This window comes from Mytilus galloprovincialis, chromosome 4, assembly GCF_965363235.1.
Source record: "Mytilus galloprovincialis chromosome 4, xbMytGall1.hap1.1, whole genome shotgun sequence".
Lineage (NCBI taxonomy): Eukaryota > Metazoa > Mollusca > Bivalvia > Mytilida > Mytilidae > Mytilus > Mytilus galloprovincialis.
In genome coordinates, this window is record NC_134841.1 from 97,435,008 (window position 1) to 97,441,835 (window position 6,828).

At 32.6% G+C, this 6,828-nt stretch overlaps 1 long non-coding RNA gene across 1 annotated transcript; it reads left to right on the forward strand.

Annotated features, from left to right (window-relative positions):
* Positions 1-1,241: 1,241 nt before the first annotated feature.
* LOC143073552 (uncharacterized) lies at positions 1,242-6,463 on the forward strand. Its single transcript, XR_012977527.1, has 3 exons — positions 1,242-1,366; positions 4,802-4,930; positions 6,095-6,463. It is a non-coding gene; the product is annotated as an uncharacterized LOC143073552 (long non-coding RNA).
* Positions 6,464-6,828: the final 365 nt, after the last annotated feature.

Here is a 6,828-nt window from a genome sequence, read left to right on the forward strand (position 1 = left end):
TGTTTACTCTTTGTCAGCATACAAGCGAGTTTAATATTTTGTAACTGAGACTGTATGATGGTGCTAGCCTATATAGGAAAGCTTAATTCCCTTTTGCAAACAAAACTGTTACTACCGATGCTGCTACCGAATTGCTGATGGAGAAGGAATTGGAAGAAGACATTGATCATTGTGTTGATGATAATGTGCTACCTTTAGAAACACAGACTGCCCTGAAACGACTGAAATCTAGGAAAAGAGCATACATGAGTGGCGAGAGGTTGTGCGGTCGTGCCATGCTCCATGTTCATCGCGATAAGGATATCAGCAGACCAAATCATGATTCTAAAACAATTTGACTGAACCCACCATAGAAATAATTGGCAAACTCTACTGAATCGATGTTTGTTCTATGTACTGGCGGCAGACTTAAATTGATATTTGGATGATTATCTTACATACAAATTAAAAAAAAGTTGTTAAAAATTTGGTAGTAGTAAAAGTCTTTAAATATGAACAATTTATATAACAACTGTCCAAATTCAAAACATTATCAAACTCTCTAAAAATGCCTAGAATGCAGGATTTTGCACCATTCATTTCATACCCTCCAAAAAAAATTTTCGCCTCGCTTCGCTCGGCTCAATTATTTTGCCTCACTAAAAAAAGATGCCTAGTTACGGCCTTGACTTTACGGTCTTAACTTAAGTTCGTGCATGTCTTTATAATTTACTCAAACTGGATAAATCACAGAAGATTGATTCGAGTGCAGCTCTACTGTGATATTCAAGTTTGGTATATGTTTACCCCGTTATTGATAGGATTTCAAACTCCTGAGTCCTGTGGATAATAAATCAGTTTAAGAAATGGCATTTAAAAATCCTTCGTGAAATGTTCATCGAATAAAATATTAAAGCTGAATTCTTACCCATCTTGTCTTTAGTGTCCTAGATTGAAGATATCTACATTGTCCTAGCTGCATCTCATATCTTCCATAAAAAATTATTTGCGTTTTGCTTCACGAATCATGATGTCAATATCAGTGTCGTCTTTCTGAACGCTCGTTTCCGGGTGAACTGTACGGGCTAATATTAAACCAAAGGCGAAGCATTAAAAATTCCATTTAAACAGCATTAAATGATTGAAATCCATGCGTATATTTATAAGTAATAAAAACAAGTAAACATGATTAATAATTGTATGTAACCGATTGGACCTTAAAAAAAATATATGAATGTGGATTCCGTAATTTCCTCTGAGTCTCCTTGCCAGTGTAATGGTATTTCCCGCGGTTATTTTTGTACAACTTATAAATAAAATACGGTATGACTATCACTTGCCACTATGTACCTAACAGAATGAACTATTTTGCAAAGACTCACTCAGTGTAAGTATATCGATACATGTCAACTCGTACTTTCGGCAACTCGTACTCAGCCAACTCGTACTTCTACCAACTCGTACTTCTACTAAGTCGTACCCAATATTTTTTTAGCATTATAATATAAGTTTTCTACGTTTATATCAGTAGATATGGATATTTTAACTCCCTGAAGTATCCCAGTGCACCCTGAGGTAGATCCATAGAATATGAAAAGGATATTTTTTACTGAACATTGTGTTGAACATGTCTTAGTTTTTTCGTGTTAGTAGAAAATATTTTTAACATTATAATGCTTCATATTTTATTATTCACCTACTGATTTATCTACTGATAGGATTTGTATCTGAAAAAAAATCCTCAAGTGTCAAGGTGTGCTCGATCCTTAGAATATTTGAAGAGATTTTTTACTGAATATTGCGATAAACACGTTGTTTGTTGATGTGTTAACACTTTGTTTTTTGTTGTTTTTTTTTTTAAATAAGTATGGCAGTCAGTTCGTTTTCCGTTTGAATTGTTTTACTGGTCATTATAGCTGACTATGAGGTATGGGTGGGTTTTGCTCATGGCTGAAGGCTGTACGATTACCTATAGTTGTTCATTTCTGTGTCATTTTGGTCTCTAGTGAAGAGTTGTCTCATAAGCAATCAGACGAGATCTTCAAAAAAAAAGGACTTTGTGGCAAATAAATCAAGATTTTTATAGAAAATCCACAGCCTTTAAACATAAACCTTAATACACAAATTATTTATTGCAGTTCGCGTGCCGGTGGTTAATTGATTGATCATTGCTTCACACCTGAAGTATGTCGATTACCAGTTAATCGGCCCTTATTCACACACGAAGCGTGCCATTAATTATTTAACCGTTATCAAAACAACTTCACACCTGATCTAATCTTTCTGCATGTACGTTTGCACTATATTTTAAAATGTATTTTTCATCACAATACTACTATCATTTATATACGTATTGACCTCAATTATGATAAAAGTTAAAATAAAAATTAAGCCAATATTTAGAAGAATTACGAGAGGCGTATTAAAAAAAAACCACTAGTATCACTATTATTTACACACACATTGTAAGACATTTTTACAAGGCTTTGTTGCTATTAATAATAGTAATAAGGGTCCTACAAATACAGCTTTTTGAAATATATACTCTTATTGGCCCCAAACATGGACCAAATAACAGGATTAGTGGAAAATATTATTGAGATACACAATTCATATATCGTCTTGCATACATTACAACGTGGACGAACCATGATTGCAATTGAAGATGATCATACATTTCACCATAGTTTATATATTTTTTCTCTAAGCTTGGTTTTTACAACGTTTAAGCCATGCATTTTCTTTTCGGTGAGGATGGTGATTGTTTAAGTATAACTCAACGGCCTTTGATGATCATAGTACCGCACTTATACCGATTTTTTGTTTTCATTTACTTCTCTCTGTTTATTCTACTTTTAACAAATCCATTCTATTTTTGTAGGTATGTTATCCACTAATGACCACTGATTAGCATATTGTGTACTCATAATTATTTTAATGTGCATATCAAATAAATTGCCGTGCAAACAATTTCAAACAATCAATTCTAAGGAATACTAATGATTATAACGATTAGCATTTTATAAGCTTATTTAAAACAATGATGATTGAATTTTATTAACAATGAAAGTTGTTTTTTTATTTGTATTTTGCTATATGATATACGAAAGAAAGTTACAATAACTATGCATATAAACTTGATAAATAATATCAAATAAAACATGGTTACGAGTTGGCAAAAATAGGGTACGAGTTGGTTGAGTACGACTTGCCAAAAGTACGAGTTGTCGTGTACCCAGTCTCCTTGCCAGTGTAATGGTATTTCCCGCGGTTATTTTTGTACAACTTATAAATAAAATACGGTATGACTATCACTTGCCACAATGAACTATTTTGCAAAGACTCACTCAGTGTAAGTATATCGATACGGTGAATTAATTAACATGAAAAAACTCTGTAATTTCTAAATAATTTTACTGGACACAAGACACACGGGCACCTGGTAATTCGTCACCTTATTAAAGTCAAATCGGCACTTTTTTTCACGACATTTCTGCAATTGATTTTTTAACTGTCACCTAGCTGATATTAAAAACGGTTTTCATCTTTAATTTGAAAGTAATTATTGTTTCTTTTCTTTACTGCAGTATATACAAGAGGGGGAGGACAGGGGTAAGGGAGACCGGAAGAAAGGGGGTAGGAGAAAGGAGAAAGGGGGTGGGAGAAAGGAGAAAGGGGTAGAAGAAAGGAGAGGAAGGCTGGGAGAAAGGAGAAAAAGTTGGAGAAAGGAGAAAAAATAAAATATCTCTCCTTTTAAATTTTTTTCTAATATTTTAAGAAAAAAATATCTCAAAAGTAGATGTTTTATTCTAATGGGAGAAAGGAGAACGGGGGTAGGAGAAAGGAGAAGAGGGTGGGAGAAGGGTACCCCCTGTCCTCCCCCTCATACAGATGAGGATAAAAAGAGGAGAAAACAATTAAATTTTATCATTGATTTTTTTTTTGATAATCTGCCTTTCCTGATTTTCCAGATTTTTCAGTGGCAGATCCATAACTTTTTCTAGGGGGGGGGGGGGCGCTGACTGACCTAACGAGGGGGCCTGCTCCAGTCATGCTCCAATGATTCCCTATATAATCAACCAATTTTTTTCCCACAAAAGGGGGGGGGGGGGCAAAGGTGGCTTAGGTGCCCATTTGACCAGGTTTCCAAACATGGCAAAATGACTAGAATTCAGACACAGTGTTAAACAAATTAAGATATATATACTGGCAGCTTTATTAACTAAGCTACATTAGATTGTAACTTGAGTAATTTAAATGATCAATGTAGTATGATTGCCTATGAGATTACTATCTACTAATGTTTATATGAACTGGATTTAAGCATCTATATAGGACACCTTAATACCTTTAACAATGAACAAAGCTCATACTGTCAGCTACACAAAATGTATAACAGGCCATCAAGGCTTGACATGACAAAATGTAAAATGATTTGCCAAAATAAATCAAATATGGCAAACTGCATCAAACAACAACTAAATTTCATCCGGACTTGGAACAGGCATAAATAGAATGTTGTGACTGTTGTGTAACAGCACAAAAGAGGAACAAAGTGGTGAAATCGGTTAGAAATTGTTTTGATTCATTGAATTGGTACAAAGCTAAAACATTCTAACATGAAGACAAACAATCAAAACTTAATAGTACTTTCAGTTATTGAAAGCTCATTAAAAGCTAATAAAAACTCAAACATTATATATATAAACCATGTTTTCCCGTACACATATATATATGTATAGATGTAATTATCAGAGAAATTCGTTTTACATTTTTGTTTAACATGTTGAATTATCTATAACTGATATATTTTTTATTAAAGTTTCCAAGCAAGTCAATACATGCAATAACAAAAAACTTTTGGAACAGAAGACACTTTAAAAAACGTGATCAAAGAAAAGAAAAGGAAATGTACTTGTAATCGACACTGGAGAAAAAATTGACTCATCAGGTAAGAAGTTTTATTCTGCAATAACTTTTGTTTAATAGTTAATCTGTTTTTGAATAAAAGAATGTGTAAAGTATATTTTAGTGGGACAGCATCCCAACAAACAATAAATCTGAAGAGATATCAAGTGGTAAATATTTTGCTTACTGAAAGTTAATACCAAATGTGCCATGCTATAAATTATCCTTCATCTGAAGAAGGTATGAATATATGCAACAGGAATTTTACAGAAAAAATCTGTCCTTTATTATGTCCATATGCTAGCCGCAAATTTTTCACTGCATTTGCATATCTAGTTAGGTTAGTACTTTTTCATCTTTTTAAAATTTTGTCTTGCAAAACAACACATTGCAGGGATAAAGTATATGCAACAAGTTTTCATTTTATCCAGTTTTTTTCATGTTTGCACATTCTCTTTCTTATACAATGTTTTGGTGAAGTTAAATAATAGTAGTTTGTACACATGTTGCCACTTGGAAATATAAATGATATGGAAAATAGCATTGTGAGCTCTCTCAAGCCTATGTGAGTTGTAGGATTTTAGAAATTTTCATCATTTATTCATAAGTAGGAGGCCAATGACTGCCTAAGAGGGCGCCCGCTCCGGTCATGCTTCAGTGATTCCCTATATAATCAACCAAATTTTTACATGGCCCCACTCTAAATCCACCTTTCCTAAGACCAGTTAAATAATCAGCTTTGGTCAATTATGCATTGAAATTCTGTGAAAAAGGAAGGTGTTAGACTTTTTCTAGTTTAAAAATTAAGTGCTAAGAAACTATTTTTACAGGAATTAATAGTTCCCCTTTAAAATGAAATTTGCATTGTCAATCTCAATCCTATTGTTCAACTTCATGTTTGTTTTTATAATTTTTTTATCAAATTCAAAGGTTAGTTTGGCAAGCCAAAGTCATGGATGAGTTCAATAAATGTTGCAGATTAGCTTTTTTTGCAGGAGTTAAGCTGCTTTAGAAAACTGCATTTGTTACTTTTTTCAAGTATAATAACTTGTTGATTTTGCGCATTTTTTTCATAAGAATGTTCAGTATATATTTGCCTTTCGTGAACTTTTAACTTTCAGTTACATTCAGTTCTTGTGAAATTCAACATCTCTTATATAAACATCACAAATGTCTTTTTACTTAATCACCTTTTTTATGTTTACAGAAGAAATTGTCACACGGAAATGTAATGGGCAAATTAAAAAGGAGAAGTAACTCTGCTAGGAAGCAGTTCCAGTCATTTGTAGCAACAGGACTGTGACGAATAGAACTTTAATATAAACTGAATCAAAATATAGAATTTACCAAACTTGTGTCAGATGATACTCTCATGCCATTGGAGGACATCAATGATGAGAAGTAAAGGAAAAGACAATAAATGACAGCATATCAAATATCACAATGTATATTTAGTCAGTTAACACATTATTTCATCTACATACTTTACAGCATTTCATTTTAACCATGTGTAAATTTTGTCTATTCAAGCTTAACAAAATGCTTTGAAATTTAAATATTAAATATTTTAGGCAGACATGTTTTTGTAATTTTCATTTATTTTTCAAACTTTCAAGTTATTACATTCTTCAGTGGCGGATCCAGCCAAAAGCCCATTTTTCAAAGGGGTTTCCCAACCAAGGATAAAGGAGGGGTTCCAATCATGCCTTTCATTTATAAATTGTTAATTTCCACTACAAAACTAAAAAAAAATAAGCCAAAGATAAAAAATCAGTCATAAAAAAAATATAATTTTGAAATTCATGTAAAACGCATGTAAAACATGTATTTTACATGAGTTTGTATTTACACATGTTTTACACATGTGAAATATTTCATGCGTTTTGTAACACATATTTAATATATGTTTTTGCACGCCTGTTATACGCATGTTGTAAAAAA